At 35.8% G+C, this 20,409-nt stretch overlaps 1 protein-coding gene across 11 annotated transcripts in view; it reads left to right on the top strand.

The window, feature by feature from the left end:
- Nucleotides 1–20,409, top strand: part of galntl6 (polypeptide N-acetylgalactosaminyltransferase like 6) — a 348,569-nt gene that overhangs the window by 82,339 nt on the left and 245,821 nt on the right. For 5 of the 11 annotated variants that reach the window (XM_058772440.1, XM_058772430.1, XM_058772424.1 and 2 more), the window contains one exon: nt 6,867–7,041. The exons of 3 other annotated variants lie outside the window; for them this stretch is intronic. The gene's annotated coding sequence lies outside the window, so the exon portion shown is untranslated. Of the gene's footprint in view, nt 1–6,866; nt 7,042–14,227; nt 14,259–14,363; nt 14,731–20,409 lie in introns of those variants that run through there. 3 more of the 11 variants (XM_058772485.1, XM_058772475.1, XM_058772507.1) reach the window with 2 other exon arrangements.

Below are 20,409 nucleotides of genomic sequence, written 5' to 3'. Positions count from 1 at the left end.
ATTTCTTACCGTAAATGTATAAAAACTTCATTTTTGATTAGTAATATGCATTGCTAATAACTTCATTTGGACAATTTTAAAGGCGATTTTCTCAATGTTTAGATTTTTTTGCAACCTCAGATTCCAGATTTTCAAATAGTTGTATCTCGGCCAAATGTTGTCCGATCCTAACAAACCGTACATCAACGGAAATCTTATTTATTCAGCTTTCAGATGATGTATATACCTCAATTTCGAAAAATTGACACTTAAGACTGGTTTTGTGGTCCAGGGTCACAAATGCACAAAATAATGATCTTTAAAATAGCATCATATGACCCCTTTAATGAACATGCAAGGGGTAAGACAGGGCAGGCAGGAACACACACGTAGCACAACATCAACGTTTAACACCAGACAAGGAAACATGGGGCAGACTACACTTTAAATACTAGACAAAATGACAAGACACACCTGAAACAAATGACAAATCAAAGAGAGGGAGAAACTAGGTCATGGGGAGCACATAGGGAGAAAAAAACAACAACAAAACAGATCCATATTCCTGACAGTTGAAAATTGATTATTGTTATTATTGTTATTTATTCTAGCTCAAATAATGCGGGATAGTATAATAGTATAATAGCGCAATAACAACTCCAAACTTGCAAAGAGATTGATTCTTCAGAGGTGGAAGCTGGATGTGTGGCATAATGAGCTGATGAACACTCCACAGATAGAGATATTATGATTTGTTACAAACAATGACAAGGCAGATCTATTTCAGGAAATTTGGAAACCTCTTTTAGACCACCTGGGAATATGATTACTTCATATTGTATTTTTGTAATTTTCATTGTAATGTATTTATTTATTTATTTGTGCTATTTTTCTGTGTATCTTCAAGATATAATCATTGTGATCCTTTGACTTGACTGACCTTTTAATTTTGCAAGTATCAGAGATATTTGTCTCTGATAGTTAATACCTTTTCTGTTTATTTTTATTTGTTTACATTTGTCTGTACTGTACTGTTGTTGTTCTTTTTGGACCATATTTGCTGATCGAGTTTATGCCGTCTAAGAAAACTAAACTAAAAAGTGAAAAGAAAGAAACAAGAAAAGAAAAAAGAAAAACATTCAAACTAAAGTTAGTTTAATTCTCTCCATTGTTTGAAAAATTCACTCATTTTGTGAACCTAAAATAAAAAGATTCATATTGTCTAAATTTAAGCTGGTCTTCATTCAAACAGCTGTAGAAAAAGTTTGTAAGTATGTCTATGAAAAACACAGTAGACCCAAGACTGCATTAAGTTTACTTCCAACACTGAAGTTTTATATTTCTCTGCATGAGATACATTTTACAAGCCTTCAGAAATGCCATGCAGAGAACCACATTAAACCATTTTTTGCAGAAAGGCTCCCATGAGAGAACGATTTCCCACTAGGCTTTGAAATTTCACAAGCAGCTCACTTGTTGAATCTCACTTGCTTAACCTGTCTCCAAAAATATGTTTGTACAGTACATTGCCTAAAGCCTTTCTCTTCCTCCTTATTCACTTATTTCAAAGTTAGGTATTCCTACATGGTTCTTTTCAGAGCTAGTTTCACACACTGTTTTATGACTTTGAGCTATGGTCCTTTCTGGCGAGTGTGAAACTTCATTTGTGAGTGAATCTATCTAGTCCATTGGAGGTGTGTTTTGAATTTTCTGTAGATTTGGTTGTGCTTTTTTTAATTCTCCTATTTCCAGCTCTCAGGAGGAGACAGCAGTTCTCAGTATACCATCCTACAGCATTTAATTTGTCTTAAGCTTATGAGAGCTGCACAAGTGCATACACAGAATGTTCAGTGGTCAATACAATACCGCACAAAAAAATATATTTATATTTATCCCTTCTTTCCTTTAAAAAAAAAATAAAAAAATCAGTTACAGTGAAGCACTTAAAATTGTAGTGAATGGGGCCAATTTGTTAAAAATATCAAAATACTTCAATAGTTATAGCCACGAGATGTTAACAATAAGAAAAATCACTTACTGACCGTTTATGTAAGTTATATCCAATTATACAACTTTAATATAATACATGTATTATACAACCTTTTAATGCCTAAAACACCAAACTGGTGACAACAACTTTTCAGCTAAAATAATTCATAGATAATAATTCATTCGTTTTTTTAATTTTTTATTATTATTATAAAATTGTCACATTTTGCTTTTACAACCCGAATTCCAGAAATGTTGGGATGTTTTTTTACATTTGAATAAAATGAAAACTAAAAGAATTTCAAATCTCATGAGCCAATATTTTATTCACAATAGAACATACTGTAGATAACATAACAAATGTTTAAACTGAGAAATTTGACAATTTTATGCACAAAATAAGCTCATTTCAAATTTGATCCCTGCTACAGGCCTCATAATAGTTGGAACGGAGTATGTTTACCATGGTGTAGCATCTCCTCTTCTTTTCAAAACAGTTTGAACACCAGTTTGGTGTTGGAATTTGGTCCCATTCCAGCTGCTGAAGAGTTCATGGTCGTCTTGGACGTATTTTTCGTTTAATGATGCTCCAAATGTTCTCTATCTACAAGTTTCCGGGGGGGCGCTACTATAAAAAAGAATGTTGGTAAAACTTCCGGTGAGGCGGGGGAAGTAGTATACCAATGGTATTTTGTGTGCTAATTAGCGAAGAGGCTAAGCCTGTGTCCCAATGTGCATACTGTCAGTCCTAAATTCTATGTGACATTAGTAATTTGCAATACTATTTAGGGCAGATAGAGTGGATAGTATGCACATTGGGACGCAGGGTAAGTTTTTTTCAGGTATTTTCCACTGTCGGAGTCAGTGCTTTAAACGGGCCGGGCGGGGCTAATAACCTCAGGCCTGTTTTACAGTAATAAGTGCTACATTGACTAATTAGTTTGTGTCAGGATTGATAACTAGTCACACAGAAATAAAGTGGTATTTACCGTTATTTCACAAAAGAAAGACACACACAGCCTATTATTCAGTCGCATCTGTTTCTGTTTATTTGTAGTCACAGACAGTTTATGTCTACATCACATTTAGAAAGAATGATCATTTCTTATAATTTTCCATTAAAAATACGACCATGAGTAGCTTTAGCACTCTCTCCAGTCCCAATACATTGTTATAAATATTAGGTTAATGATTTATGACATACGCGGCGCTATATATGAACATCAGGTATAAAGAGAGGAGACTTATTGACAGATAAAATATGTAAATTAATAAATACGTCACTTGTCTGATTTTTCAGGCAGTCGTATTTACTATGTTTACCATGGTAATGCGTGCATAGTCTTTTGCATCGCATATTTCTGCTTTGTTGATAATCTACATCGGATCTCACACAGAAGTTATTTCAAACACTCGCAGCAGTCTGAAAGTGTGTTTTGAGGTAAAATTATTTTACAAGTCTTTAATGTTTGTGTTAGCTGGTAACTATATGAAATGATCCGCGGCACTGACGCTCTCCAGACGCGGAAAAACTCAGACAGTCCCACTTGTTTACTTTGAACCGGCAGACACTCCCACTTTTGACGCAAGGCCTCATGGGGCGTAAGGAAACTTGTGGGTAGGTGAAAGATCTGGACTGCAGGCAGGCCAATTCAGCACCCAGGCTCTTCTACTATGAAGCCATGCTGTTGTAATGGCTACAGTGTGTGGTTTTGCATTGTCCTGCTGAAATACACAAGGCCTTCTCTGAAATAGACTTCGTCTGGAGGGGAGCATATGCTGCTCTAAAAACTTTATATACCTTTCAGCATTCATAGTGCCTTCCAAAACATGTTAGCTGCCCATACCATATGCACTCATGCACCCCCATACCATCAGAGATGCTGGCTTTTGAACTGAACACTGATAACATGCTGGAAGGTCTCCCTATTTAGAATAGCAGGCATCAAATTTGAAATGAGCTCATTTGGTGGATAAAAGTGTAAAATTTCTATCTTTAATTTTTTTTTTTTTTTTTTTTATGTTCTCTATGTTCTATTGTGAATAAAATATTGGCTCATGAGATTTGAAAGTCTTTTAGTTTTAATTTTATTAAAATCATCTAAAAATTTCATTATAAAGGACTCATTGTAAGCTTGATTTGTTTATATATATGTATGTATATATATATATATATATATATATATATATATAATTTTATATTTATATTTATGTTTATTTTATATCAATATAATTTTTTTTTTTTTTTTGGTACATTCTGCCATACAATAAATGCTGTTGGTTAGGCTTATCTTATACATTGAAAAACAAATAGTGTGGAAACAGTTTTCACTCAAAAATTGCTGGTATATTTCACAAGTAATTAAAAAAAATCTGCAAGTAACACATTGAAATAGATGTGAATTTCTGAAGTAGCAAGAGTGAAGTAGTGTTGTTTTGTAAAACGTTCTCCAATAATCTGTTTTATTTATCTTTTTATTTATTTACAAAATCATTTTTGTTCTATTGATCCCAGAAAAAAAAAAAAAAAAAAAACAGCTTTCAACATCTCCATTCTCTCACAGATATCCATCTTACAGGTCTCTCTCTCCTTGATACATTGGCGTTAGGCCCAGGCAATAAGAAGAGACCCTCATAGACCTACATGATTTATTGAGAAAGAAAAACACATCACCTCCAGCTTGAAGCGAAATGATGGCCGCTCACTCTGCCTGCTAAATAGGGCCCCCAGTATGCTGTGGAAATAAGGGAATTCCTCACTTCTAAACAGCTGGCAGGTAATAACACACGTTGTGTTCTGTGACCACCGCAAGGTATGTGAGTTTGGCCGCTGTTATAATCCAGTGACAAGAGCAGATGAAGGGTGACTGTGTTTATGTGTGAGTGTAGAGGAAGACTGCACTCTGGCCCTTCTGCTAGAATGCATGGAAGTTAAAGGAAAGTCACATATTCAATGGACAAGGGCCGTCATCTGGACCAGCCGATTGTCTATTCTACCAGCGTTCTGTATTAGCATTCAGGAGGTTGTTCATTTTTAAATGGGTACATTTTTAGGAGACACAGAGTTTCATGGATTCCTGGCAAGCAGTGCTTGAACTGTGGTGCCGTCGTTGAAGCCGAACATAGAAGCAGACAATAACAACACAACACTGCGGTTACATTTAGAAGAGCTGCTGACTGTTCTCTGTGCCTGCAAACCCTTAATCTGACTAAATGTGCAATGTAACACAAATCTCAAATTCCTTTTCGCTTTATAAAAATGGTTTTGTATATATATATATATATATATATATAGTAACACTTTAGTATAAGGACCAATTCTCACTATTAACTAGTTGCTTATTATTAACATATTGGCTGTTTATTAGTATTTATAAAGCATATATTCTGCATGACCGTATTCTTCATCCATAATCATACCCAATACCTGAACTTAACAACTACCTTACTAACTATTAATAAGCAGCAAATTATGAGAGGCAAAAGTCATAGTTAATAGATTGTTAATAGCGAGAATTTGACCCTAAAATAAAGTGTGACCAAATGTGTATATATAATTAAATATATTTCAAACTCTGTTCATCATATGAAGGAATCATGTTTCTGCAGAAGACTTATTTTATGTTCTCTTTATGAACGTTTCAAAGCATCAATGTTTTGTGGAATGAACTTTCAATGGAGAGACAGAAATCTCTCAGGTTTCATTAAAATATCTTTGTGTTTTGAAGATTAACGAATGTCTTATTGATTTGGAACGACACGATGGTGAATTAATGATGACAGAATTTTCATTTTTGAGTTAACTATGCCTTTAAAGTCACAAATTATCATCAGTACATTAAGTATTTAAGTCATTAAAGGGATAGTTCACCCGGAAAATGAAAATTTCTCATCATTTGCTCTCCCTCAGTACTTCTAAATGTGTATGACTTTCTCTTGTTCTGTGAGAAACAAAGGAAACTACTGTATTTTAAGCTGTTTTTGTTCACACATTGAAAGTCAATTGGTTCTAAAACATCACTGGACCACACTGACTGTCATTGTATGGACCTAAAAATTTTTTTTTACATTTTTCAAAAATCTTCTTTTGTGTTCCACAGAAGAAAGTAAGTCATGCAGGTTCTTCATAATCCATTATGGTTCTTCAATTGGTAATTCAAATCTCTTAATTGGAATCTGCCTCAATTAATTAGCACTTACGAAATATAATAGTATTTCTTTTTATTTGTTGGTTTGTGTCTTGCTGAGACGCTCTCACTCTTTGTTGAGGCTTCATTCCCTCTCATTCTCTCCCCACAGATGCTTGTTTAAAGAGACATGCTGAGTCTCCCACATCAGCATTTTACCTCCTGGAATCAGAGCCAATTTGTTGATTTAAGTCACACACTGAGTGGAGATTGATGGCTCTGGAACTGCAGGACTCCTTATCGATTGATCACACAGCCTGTGGATATGTGTTCTACCGAATCGTTCGTCATTGTAAAGTGCATCCATAAACACCCAATGAAAGTGTTTTAGTCCGTGTAAGAATGCACCGAATGATCTGGTGCAAATTCAGTAGGATACACAAAATGAATGAATCGCTACGCTAATGGGCCATGCAGATATTTGGGGTGATATTTCAGTGAATTGCCATTATAGCTCAAAACTTTCTTTTCCTGTATCTTTCTGGAAAAAAATTGTGTTACTGAAATGTCAGTATTTCATAAGAGAAGCATTGAAAGCTAAGTGTAAGAGAGCATGACATATCCTTAATTTTTGAAAACAATCAGCATGTGTTGGTGGATCATTTTGCTGTAAATAGATCAGTTGTGCCCATGTGCTGTGTTTCCGTGTATTGGAGGGAGCTGGCATGTCACTGAGCCTCTGTGCTTTGCATATGTGTTGTGTGATTACAGTGGTGGAAGCAGCCAGTCATCCATGAAGACAGCAGCAGCTCACAGATTTGCTGCACAGCTCTGGGGCAATGGCATTACACAACACGTTGGCAGGAAAAGCTTTGTGCACACGAGAGACTGTGGCCATGGAAGCTCTGGATGAGACCAGAAAAAACTGTCATGCAGCTGGCTCTAGGTAGGAGGCCTGTGGGTGTTTTTTTTGTGAGTTTATCTTCAATTTTTGAATTGTGAACAAAAAATCTCACTGTAAAAACGTGGCAAGCATGAACAAGTGCCATAGCGACTGCTCACTTTTACAGTGACCCAGGTGAATTTCCCATAAATAGTTTTAAGTCTTAAACCAAAGCAAACAGCTTCAAGTTGAATCAGAGTAAAAGTAAAAAAAAAAAATAATAATAATAATATTAGCATGCCTATTATTAACATATTGGCTGTTTATTAGTATTTATAAAGCACATATTCTGCATGACCGTATTCTAAATCCATAATCATACCCAATACCTGAACTTAACAACTACCTTACTAACTATTAATAAGCAGTAAATTATGAGAGGCAAAAGTCATAATTGCGAAAAATATTATATTAATAAAATAATCATTTCACATGCAATTTTCTAATTAATGTACAAACAACCAATACTGATATTTCTATGAAACTGACCACTGACTACAGCCATTCAACATTACATTATAAATGAGAGCTATCAATTTTAACATTTATTAGACTTTAACATTTTAAATTTAACTTTAAACAATCTTAACGTAAACCCATTATAATAAATGTCAAATTTGGCTACCTGTGCCCTTCAGCAAGTAAGAAATATACAGAAACTGAATAAAGCTATCAAACACTAAATTTAATATATAGATGAATGCTTAAAGCTACAAAGGTTATTGATTTCCTCTTTTTTTTTTTCTTTTGTTGTTTGATGAAGAGACATCACAACAGCTGGGTTATTAGGTTATTTTGGCTGCTATTTCTTTAAGAGCTGCCGCTGCTGTATGTGATGTGGATCTGACACACATTTTCTCACAACCTTTTATACATAATTGTGCTTTAATATGATGAAGTGACATACAGCGTCCTGGCGCATTTGTGCATGCAATTGAAGAGCATGTGCTACAAGCACAGTATGATGCCTGACAGCAGTGTTAATTTTGTCGACGAAGACGAAGACGAAGACGAAAAATATTCGTCAACGAACCTTTTTTCTGTGACTAAGAGGAGACAGTTGATGAGCTAAAATTAATGTCTGATGATAAAAACTATGACGAAATTTATGCCGCGTCTTCATTAACAAGACGAGAGGGGACTAAAATGTTATTTGAGGACTACCGGACATTCAAAATACATCCTGTATGCTAAATTAACTGTCTTGTCTTTCAAAATGTGAGTCTCTGTCATTGGATTACAATCAGATGAGGGGCGTATCTAGTCTCAGTATGGCAGCCGCAGTGGACGGATAGGCGATCAAAACGCAAACTAACGATCTGAAACAATAGCCTCAGCACCCGAAGGTTTAGGGATAGGGTGACCAGACGTCCCGTTTTTCCCGGGAGTCACAATTCGTTGTCGATTAATTTAAAGTTAGTGACGGCGGGATAGGCGGAGTCGCGCTGATAGAAGCGCTCTCTCTCTCTCGCGCACGCTCCACTTCTTCAGTTCTCGGTGCTCAAATACACACACAGCAGTCCTGTCTCTATCGTGTAGAGTCAGAGTATCTCACATAAATACAGTCAGTTAAGTGAGCGTAAACAGGTGGATGAAAACTGAATGTGTGTCAGTATTATGCATGCCTTCCGTCTTAAAGGGACAGCATTCCTAATTATCCGTGTCATAAATGTTAACCAACAAAAGATGTTAAATAAATGTATACTTAAGTAAAGCTACTGTATCTGAAAAATGAGTTTAATTTGTATCTCTACCAAAAAATGAAAATGTATTCCAGTTTTTCCAAATTCAATCCTTGATTCAAATTTCTCATAAGCTTAATTGATTTGGTCTAAAGAGAGAAGAATTGATGCCTATTAATACTACATATAAAATAGCTACCAAAATAAATGTTGTTAACTGCACTTTGAGTAAAAGTAAAGACTAAAAGTTGACAAAAATACAATGACTTTTCGTCGACTAAAACTAGACTAAAACTATGAAATACTCTAAAATGTGACTAAATGACTAAAATGTGACTAAGACTATTAAGCATTTTCGTCTCAAGACTATGACTAAGACTAAATCAAAAATGCCTGCCAAAATTAACACTGCCTGACAGGACATGAAAATTAGTTTTTACTGACATATGGCCTGACAACATCTCATCTGAATATTTTTAATGCCATTAAAGTGTAAAAATTAATTTCATACGTTAACGCGCTAATTTTGACAGCACTAATAAATATTTAACTTTTGAAAGTACATCGGTTACTCTCAATATGCATGAACTGTCTAATGAAATTGCAAAAAGTATGGTCATTTTTTACCCTTAAATGCATTATAAAAGTTGGATTTTATTATTCCATTTAACATTGTAAACATGAATTAAGTTGGTTTAAATGTCTATTTGTTAATTTGAGGGGAAAAAATACTTAATTAATTTTAACCATGAATTAAATAAACAATTTTAACTGTTTATTCATGTAAATTCAATAAAAAAAGTATCTATTTACTTAAAATTTTAATAATTAATTAATTGAACAGTTTTAACTATTTGTGCCAATTTGAAAAAAAAAATGCATCTGCTACCTTTTTTGTTTTTATATAAATAAATTATTAAATAAAGAATTTACTTTTTAAGTGTTACCCTCCGTATAAATGTGGAATTACAAATTGATTGAGAGTGTAGAGAGATGGATTCAATGATATTTTCACAATGTTCTTTTGCAAATGGGGTGTTTATAATAATTTGAGACCAAATCATTTGTGGTTGTGACTAACATTGACTTCTTAGCGTCTCATTTTTGCATGTATATATGAATATATGACTATATGAATAAACGCCGAATGCATTATCACAACACACGAGCCAACGCTGACAGTAATTGAAACGACTCTATCGGGTAGCGAGGAGAGTTTATTTTGGTTGCGCTCTAAACCATCCCTTGTCATAAAAGTCACTTGAGAAATTGTGAGGAGCCATAAATATGCAATTACATGTGCCTTGCTGCATAAGAAGACCCAGAGTTGCAGATGCTGCGTTTGTGACCATATTAATATGCACCTGTCTGGCTTTCTCAATAGGCAAGCATTGTTTAAGCACAGCGGGGAGACGTTGAGAGAAAACAGCTCCTCATTCATATTCATATCTCTCTCTCTCCCTCAAACACATTTAGCCGCACTGACTTGCAGGCAGAGTTGTACTCGTATATTCTGGACAGCTGGCTGCATTTATTCTCTCTGTCCTCATAAGCAAACAAAACTTCACTCTTCATTTTGTTTTTCATGAAGCTCCTTTTTTGTATATTAGTAATCATACAAAATAAAAATTATTATTACTTTTATTTTTTATTTTATACAAAAAATTAGCTTCATGAAAAACTAAACGAAGAGTGAAGCTTCTTAATTATGCTGAAAATAAATGACACAGACAGAGCCATGTAAAAAGCTCGACTTTGTTTTTTGTTGTGATATTTCCAAATGGAAATAAGGGAGATATGTTTATTCTAATTAACTTGTTTTCTTTCAGTTTCAAATTAAACCATTTATGTGTCTACTTGTATTCAACACAGTTATGAAGAATAGAAAGAAACTTGCTTCAGAAACTGAAAGAAGCTGACGTCCAAACAAAATGTCATTATAACTGCCACAAGCTTCTTTTTTATCGTAACTATCTCAAGAATCACACACATCGAGAGAAATGTTCTTAATTAAGTCCTGCTTCATCAACTTGTTTGCATGACTGTTAGATTGTGTTTTGATGGAGCAGTCGGCAGTAAAAGCTCTTTGAGTGAAGGAGAAAAAAAACAGTTTTGAAAGCTGGGTGTATATTGTTTTTTCCCATCATGTTTCTGTAATAGTCAGAATACTGAATTTCCATCAGCACTGAAGTAAGACATGCCAATTTGAGACAAATTATTTTGTGATTTTTGGCTGAGGAATTTTTGTGCCGTTCTCCGATGTGTTAACACAAAGAAATTCTCTGGTTTGCTCAGACTAATGAGGCCGATTCTCGACCCCAAACTATTTCTTTCTCATCATTCTGTCTTACTGATCTAACTTGAAAGGCTGACAATTTCACATAAAACTCTCTCAAATTTTAACTCTCACAATTATGCGGTTTGTCTTCCTTCTCATTGTGCTTCATTTTTTTTTTTTTTTTGCCTGGGATTTTATGAAGAGCCTCAAAAAGACCCTGACCTCATTTTTCAGTAGAATTTTCAGTAGAAAGTCCTGCCTTAAGGTAAAGGCAGATATATAGTAAAACTTTCAGTGACCATAGAAGCTAAACTGTGTGTCTTGCATTGAAGTTGGCAGAAAATGAAAGTTCACTGTTTATTTTCTAAATACATATTATAGACCTTATTGTGAACAACTTGTCAATTCGCTTGTTTCACATTTATCTGTCTTCCCAACTCAAACACCACAAGCACAACTCTTACAGGTCTGTAAAAGTGAAGACAACAGGTAAAAGTCTCAGAAAGAATACTTTCATTAAAAGGTCCAACATAGTTGGAAGAGTTTAGCTTTCCTATCAAGAAATTTGTCTTTATGGATTGAAACCCAATGTTCTGTCAAATTCTTCCATCTTGTAAAAACACTGCTTAAAGGGATAGTTCACCCAAAAATGAAAGTTTTGCGTCATAAAACGGAATGACACAGGGAAAAAGTATTGAACACATGAAGAAAGGGAGGTGCAAAAAGGCATGCAAAGCCAAGACACCAGCAGAAATCTATCAGCAATTAGAAAGCAATCCTGTGCCTTGTTGGTGGAAATTAATATTAGCTGGTTCAGTCCCAACACCAGGATGATGAAGATGAAAGAAAGGTGGACATTTCGGCAACACAATGATCCCAAATACAGCCAAGGAAACTCTCAGTTGGTTTCAGAGAAAGAAAATAAAGCTGCTAGAATAGCCCAGCCAATCACCTGACTTGAATCTAATAGAAAATAAGAACTAAAGATCAGAGTTTATAGAAGAGGCCCACAGAACCTTCAAGACTTGAAGACTGTATTATTGGTCGTTCCAGCTTAAGGCTCTTCATAATTGGGTTGATCCTCAATCTACAGTTTCTTGGAGAGTGATTGAAGCTGACAAGGTTAAACCAAATAGACTCCAAGATATGTTATTTACTGGCAGAGGAAAAAAAGGGGATAAATATAAATTTGGTCCGGTTGTGGCCAACTCTATTAAAATCTGGAAAACGGTGGAACGTCGGATGGGAGGAACCTTCAAATTTTGTAATAGTACACCTTTATGGCACAATTTTAATTTTGTATGCGGAAATCGTCCATTTGTCCAACCCTCTTGGTCCTCTTTAGGTGTAAACACATGCGGTGATATATATGATAACCAGGGCCTATGTTCATTTCAGACATTAAGAACTAAATTTTGTCTACCAGCATCCGCATATTTTGTCTTTCTTCAGTTACGTTCTGCTCTCAAAGCGTATGGAGTTCCTTGGGCATCTCCCATCTCCTCTCATCCTATGCAAGATTGGATTGCACCATCTGTTGGTCGGCCGTCTGTTTCTTTAATATATAGTAAGATTATTGATTGCGTTACAAAACCTCTTTCTATTCAAACTATTTGGAATAGGGAATTATCTGACCTTAATTTATCTGTCGACTGGGAGAGAGTGTGGTCTAATCTCAGTTTAACATCTAAAAATCTGGCTCATCGTCTTATTCACTTCAAAGTCATTCATAGAGCATACATAACTCCTTACAAAAGATTTAAAATGAAACTACAACCGAATCTCAACTGCCATATATGTAATACTACATCATCAGGTACTTTTCTGCATATGTTTTGGGAATGTCCTGTCGTCATCAGTCTATGGACACATGTAAACCTGGTTTTATCATCCTTATTGCAAATGGATTGGTCTGTTAATCCAAGTTTGTGTCTTCTTAATGATGATTCTGATCTCTGTATAACCTCAATGCAAAAGAGAATGATGTTTGCTGGTTTTACAGCTGCGAAGAAGACAATAATACAAAACTGGTTTACACCGCACATGTGTGGAAAAACATATTGGATCCGTAGTCTCCTGCACATAGTGGCTTGTGAATGTACAACAGCACGAATCAATGGGGCCAAGCCTTCTACCATCGATGCTTGGCAGTGCTTTCTTTTTGATATACGTGACTGTATAAAGGAGTGACTTTTGTGTTTCTCTTGCCTTTCCCTCTTTCCCTCCCTTTGATTGGACTTTGAGATATTGAGTATGTGTCTGTTGTTGTTTTTTATTTTTATTTTTATTTATTTATTTTTTATTTATTTTTTTTTTTTTTTGGATGTTATGTATAAAAAATAAATAAAAATGTTGATAACAAAAAAAAAGACTTGAAGACTGTTTGTGTGGAAGAATGGGCCAAAATCACACCTGAGAAATGCATGCGACTATCCATACCGGAGACGTCTTGAAGCTGTCATTACCAACAAAGGCTTTTGTACGAAGTATTAAATACATTTCAGTAGTGCAATACTTTCCCTGTTTCATTCCATTTTCCATTAAGAACCGAAGCACAATAATCTATTATGCTTGTATGTATGTCACGTTATGGAAGAAATGATCCATTTCGCAATGACTTTAAAAACAACAGACCTCTGTTGTGCTGCAGTTCAGCCTTCATGCTGCATTAGCAGTGCCCTGTTACACCAGGTGGACAAGTCTTGTGGTTCACTCAATAAATTAATTTATTGTTATTTGATACACAGACAGAAGCTTTATGGATTGTAAGCATACATAGTAAATAATGAAAACACTTAGTGTCACTGGCATTATCAGGCAAATGTAGGTGTGTGACAGGAAGACGAGTTAAACACATCAGTTTGTTCTCCTCAGCATCCTGTCTGGTGATTAAGCTTAAACAAAGAGCTGTTTCCCCATCACCTCTGTCATTCTCCGGCCAATCAGAGGCCAGTAAAGAGCAGTGTTTTATTAGCCTGCATCTGCTGTGCAGCTGCTCTCTTCCCATCAGGAGATTCTCTTTTTGGCAGGTGTCAGCGGCCGCCAGATGCATCCGCCACCTCCCAGAGACCTGTCGCATCATTAAGCCATCAGCACATCACTGCGGACAGAGAGAAAACAGGCCATGGCAGGGACTAATCCAGCTGCAAACCTGTCCAGATGAATAATACATCGGCCCGCCAGACAAATGTTCAGTTAAGCAGGAGTGGACCACCGTGCCCTGCTTGAGAAGGTCCAGAGATTGACTTCCTCCCATCAGGGTTAGTAAGCTTCTTTTGTGCTGAGCTTCAGCATGTTTGTACAGAGAGGGAGATTCTCATGGGTGACTCCTCCTGTCTGTTTGAGCTGTGCAGATTTTTATCCTCCTCACTTGCTTTGCCGTTTTTCTCCTCTTTCGGTCAGCTGCAGGTTACGTTCTGCAACATCTGAAAAGAAATTGCCCTTGGATTGTTGAGACCATAACAGGTTATTATGAAGAAAATTAGACTATTTAAACAACAGGCTTTGTACACTTTTCTTCCCCTTTTCTCTCACTGTCTACCTGTCAAACCTGAGAAAAATCTAAGCAGGCAGCTGACAGTGCTGTGAGCACTGGAGACGGCTCCTCTTCTCTCATTACTGAGAGCTACCGCCGGATTGCTGTCTCAACCGTTTGTCCACCACCAGGGTGAAGCGATTATTTTTACAAACACAAATTCACCAGCAGTGCAGGAAAAGAAGATCTGCATTTGAGTAAGTATTTGACTCTGTCAGGTTGAGGTCATGCTAAACAAGACATTAGACACACAGTGAGATGATATTAGCCACTGTGGAGGTAGAGTTGAATTATTTCTTCTTGTTTTTCCCCTTGCCAGAGTATTTGTTTTAAATTCAAAAATGTAATTTTAATGTTTTTAAAATCCTAAATATTTTGTCATACAATGTGACACTGTCTGGACACCAAAAAAGCTTTCTATCTCCTCGATGGCCTTTCAGAAGTTGCTAGAGAGTGATTAATTACATGACATTTACAGCTTAATTAATTGGCTTGAAAGAACCTGGATATGGAACTTGCTGCCGATTAGCACAGATTGCAGATTTCAAATCATTTATCTCTATAAAAACGGTAATAATGTCACATTTTGCCTAAATACAGCATCTGTAATTAAGTCAGTACATAATCAACCAAATAAATGCTAGATATGCCATTGGTGACAAGCTAACTTGGCAACTTGAAGCTTAAGATGTTATTATAAGTGAAGTGATTTTCAGTGGGTGTCAGCAGTGTTTGGGAATTGTGTGGGCACTAGATGGGTTTAGCCTGTGTGTCTGTTATACATCTGTTTTTCCTTTATTTTATGGAATCTTCAAACGGGCTTTGTTATGCAAACCTGAAACCTTTTGGCACAGCCGTTTCCAAAAATATTGAATAAATAACAGCTTGCAAGTTTGAAACGACAGTAAAAACTAAATTATTACAGAATTTCAAGGTTTGGCTGGTTAGCATGATTCAGTTAGCACCTGATGGTAGATGCCATGAATACATCAATATGATGGCAAAAATCCAGATTCCAGTCACCCTCTTAAACTCCAAATAACTTCTTTGGTTTCACAGTGCCTTGCGAAAGTATTCATGCCCCTTCATATTTTTTTTTCACGTTTTGTTATGTTGCTGCCTTATGTTAAACTGCTTTAAATTACTTTTTTTCCACATCAATCTACACTCCATACACCATAATGGTAAAGCAAAAAAACAGGTTTTTAACATCTTTGTAAATTTATTACAAATAAAATCCTAAATGATTTCATTGCATAAGTATTCATACCCTTATCTGGGACAGTTGAAATTTTGCTCAGGAGTATTCATATTGCTTCACTTTGATTGAAGTTAACCTGTGGCAAATTCAGTTGAATGGGTGTGATTTGGAAAGGCGCACACGTCTTAATAAAAGGCGTAACAGCTGATAATGCATATCAGAGCAAAAACCAAGCCCTGGGGTCAAAATAACTGCCTGTAGAGCTCAGAAATAGGTTTGTGTAATGCCAGGCATCTGGGGAAGAGTTCAGAAAAAAAATATGCTTCATTGAAGGGTCACAGAAGCATGTAGTCTCTGTTACCCTTAATGGAAGAAGTTTGAAACAACCAGGACTCTTCTAGAGCTGACCTCCTGGCCAAACTGAGCAATTCATGGAGAAGGCCATTGGTTAGTGTGGTGACCCAGAAGCTGATGGTCACTCTAGTTGAGCTCCATGATCATACATGCAGATGGGAGAAACCTACAGAAGGACAAACATCACTGAAACACCGATCTGGGCTTTATGGTGGTGTGGCCAGACTCAATCCTGTCTTCAGTGAAGACACATGAAAACACACTTGAAATTTGCACAAAAAAAAGCATCTAAAGGACTCTCAGACTCTGATAAACAATATTAAATTATCAATATCAATTCTAAGCATCATGTTTGAAGGAAACCAGCTCTGCTCATCACCTGCAGAGTAGCATCCCAAAAGTAAAGTGTGATGCGGCCTCATGCTGTGGGGCTGTTTTTCAGCAACTGGAACTGAGGGACTCATTGGAGTAGAAGAAAAGCTCAATGCCCCAAAATATTGAGGTAGCCTTAATGGAAACCCAGTCCAGAGAATTCAGAACCTTATGCAGAAGGTTCACCTTCCAACAGGACAATGACCCTATAAGCACACAGCAAGAGTGGTTTACAGACAACTCTGTGAATGTCCTTGAGTGGCCCAGCTACAGCCTGAGCTTGAAGCCAAATATTTCTGGAGAAACCTGAAAATGCGCATCTGCCCCATCCAACCTGATTGAGTTTGAGAGGAGAAGAGGTGAGGAGAAGAATGGCAGGTAATTGCCAAATGCTGATGAGCAAAGCTTGTCGCATCAAACAGAAAAATACTTGAGACTGTAAAGGTGCTTCAGTGAAATATTTAATGAATATTTATATAATATTTATGAATACTTATGCAATGTACTTATTTCAGTTTTATATACATACATATATACAGTATATTTACGAAGTTGTGACAATTCAGTCTTTGCTTTGTCAATATGGTGTATGGAGTGTAGATTGATGTGGGGAAAAAAAGTAATTTAAAGCAGTTTAACATAAGGCAGCAACATAAAACGTGAAAAAAATTAAGGAATATGAATACTTTTGCAAGGCACTGTATATATATATATATATATATATATATATATATATATATATATATATATGATTGATACATATAATACTTATATACCATATAAAAATCATCATATAGGTATTATTAACATACAATATATACAGTACATATATAAATTGTATGGGAATCTAATCCAGAGAATATACATATGTGAAATTTATAAATCTCCTTATAGCTAACATACTATGGCAATATTACTCTTGATATAGGAAAATATATGCCATACATTATATTTCTGTGTAGGTATCTACAAACAAGTGGGAAAAAGCTCAAAATAAAATAAACTCAGTAATTTGTTGTCTTCCCATTTTGAATTTGATAATACCCTATCCTCTTATATCTTATTGGTTTTGTACTGTATTTGTTTTCCATTTTTAGTCCGGCATATTATTGTCTTCCGCATGAGCAAACCACCTCACTCCGTCAGTTTCCTCATTAGTAATCAGCTGCATGCCGGTGATGTTTAATTGCTGGAATATGTCAGGATGTAATTATTGCAATCATCTCCATTAAAAACGGCTGCCTTTCTGAGTGAAAAAGGGCCCAGTGACACAGTGATGATTCCACAGCTGTCAAATCAGGTTTTAGTTGCCAGATCTCCGATTCTGCTCATCCTCTTTCATTATGTAAGGAATTACGCAGAGGCCACGAGGTTAACCAGATCGGATTTAGCACACTGCCTTAAGTTTCTACAAAACACGCACGCCGCATATTGACCAGCTTTAGACACGGGGCTGCAAGCAATTAATGCTGTTGTCTCGTATATGCGGGGAAGTTTGAGCTTTTGAGTTATTATCCGGGGATTGGTGGAACAGAAGAGGGACGCTGTATTGAATTCTCCTTTTTTCATCGAGGTCATTTTTAACCGCCGCAATCACTGTTATACGGAGTACTCAAAACCGTAGTGGGGGCGGTAGTGACATGGGAAATGCTGTGAGCTGTTGCAATCCATCTCGTCCAAGTTGAGCGATGGTTCACCTTTCTCACCCTCATCCATCAGCCAGGCTTTTTGCAAAGGACATAAACAGTGGCAGGACAAGGATTATGCTGTGAAGACTGAAGACACGTAGGAGAATGTTTGCAAATGCACAAGACTATTTCTATCAGTCAAAATGTCCCAGCTTATTTTTTTTTTTTTCTCTCATCATATGGTTAAGTCACTCGAATAATTCTTCCTTTCAGAGTTTTCAGCATCTCAGAAGAATGTTTTAATCCGTTTTATCCAAAGTCCTCAAAGCCTTCAAAACAGTCGATGACAGAGATTATTATAAAATATCATTATCTTGGAACTGTTAAAGCCCTTTGCAAATGTTTAAATGGACTCTGCTCATATATTGACCTGCTTAAAGGTTTTATTATGACAATATTTCACAGAATAACACTTTAGACAAAAAAACTAAACTGAGACCTCGCTACAGATTTGAGGCATTAGGACTGCATTTCCAAAGCACATTTCATTATGCCTTGTGTTTGTAATAGTGGATGCTGAAGAAATCAAATTAATCAGGTTTCTGAAGAATAACTTTATAAGCCCCAACAACAATACTTTAACTTCTGTGCGCACAATTTCAAAAAAGAAGGATGAGAAAATAGAGTGCAGTGTCCTTAAAAATTGAAAATATGAAATAAATATAAAATTGAAATATTAATGTTCCAAACCTTAAAAGTGGTATTTTTGTCTGATTTTAACTTTTCAAAGAAAAAAAAAAAAAAGTAGGCTACTTGGTAATGTTACAAAACGAAAATCTTTTATCACGTTCTAAAATGTGAAAGGTGCTTTGAAATGCAAATATTGTGCTAATCAAAAAAATGTGAGTGCTGCTTGGTAATACATTGAAACTTTGTTTTAAATGTCATTTCTAATAGGAAATAGCAAATGCAGATCTTTAATTAAAATGCTTTAAATGTTGAGGCAATGATTTGGTCCACAGTGGAATGTCTGTAACAGTCAAATGCATTACAGGATCTATATAATACACACATTGCTGCATGCATCGCTTTAGAATCTGCACCCACAGAAATTCTCAAACACTTCACAGATTTCCTCAATATTTGAACACCTATCATTTATTTTAAAATATTCAAACTGATTTAATGACTTCAGCTACCAATAAGAGTGTATAACTTGCTGTTTAACACAATTTATGATGTTTAAATCTATTCCGCTGAATTCTTCCCCCTAAAGACTTTTCATATTCCTTCTGGCCCTGCCAATCTTAAAGAAGATTCTCGAGTTTGTATTTTCAGAGAGTTGTTTCAAAGCACCATTTACATTTGAGGCAAGCATTAAGAAAATTTGAAACCACTTTTTGTTCAATTATTCAAAACACAGACTTATCCAAGCACTAAATCAAGGCATAGGTGCCCCATGACAACATTATCAAATACTTTTAAAGTGTTTTTAACTGCAAACCAAATATCCATCCCATGTGCCAGCCTTAAAATAATCCTAGCTTTTTTGCTTGCCTTAAAGTTGACGTGCTATAAATATAGTATGGAACTGTTTTTTATATTAAATAATATTTGTGTATTAAAAATGCCTTTTTAAATAAGTTTGTGGATGCAAAAAGTCGAGTTGCTAAGTAAGATTTTATTTAGGTTCATCTTGCATGAAATGTCACAGTGGCAGTGTTAATCATGGGCTGTGCTTATATCCTATACAGTTTTACAAATTTCAGTAGCGCTTGCACTGCCTCTAACAGCGATAGTTTACACACAAGTGTCAGCAATCTAAAAGGCTTGAATCACATGGGAGGACTGTGCACAAGATGAATGATATGAGTGTGCGAGTCACACGCTGAGCCAGAAATCACAGGGTTTTAGATCTGCCGACAAGCATTCCTGACTCGATAATGCAGGGGGGTTTGTGAGGAGGAGACTTTCTTCTGCTTATAATGTGTAAGCTTACAGAGTTTTAAACAAAAACTCGAAGAAAATTATAAACTCATATTTAAGGATCTTCAAGGAATAGTATTCACCCCCAAATCAAAAGTATTCACCCGCAGGGCATCCAAGATGTAGATGAGTTTGATTTTTAAAAAATGGCCCTGGACTTTTTGGCACAGAGCGGCCCACCACACCCAGTCCGCAACACACCACACCATAAACCCACCAGCTCATTATGCACAGAGCAATTTTTAACACTACTTATCAAAATATAAATTAATTTTTTTTTAAAGATAAGACAGCAAAGATATTTATACTTATTACAAATTATTTATAGTTCAAAT

This window comes from Onychostoma macrolepis, chromosome 01 (genome assembly GCF_012432095.1).
Source record: "Onychostoma macrolepis isolate SWU-2019 chromosome 01, ASM1243209v1, whole genome shotgun sequence".
In the NCBI taxonomy this organism is placed as follows: Eukaryota; Metazoa; Chordata; class Actinopteri; order Cypriniformes; family Cyprinidae; genus Onychostoma; species Onychostoma macrolepis.
The sequence above is the reverse complement of the archived record's forward strand: the minus strand, read 5'-3'. Positions and strand labels throughout refer to the sequence as shown.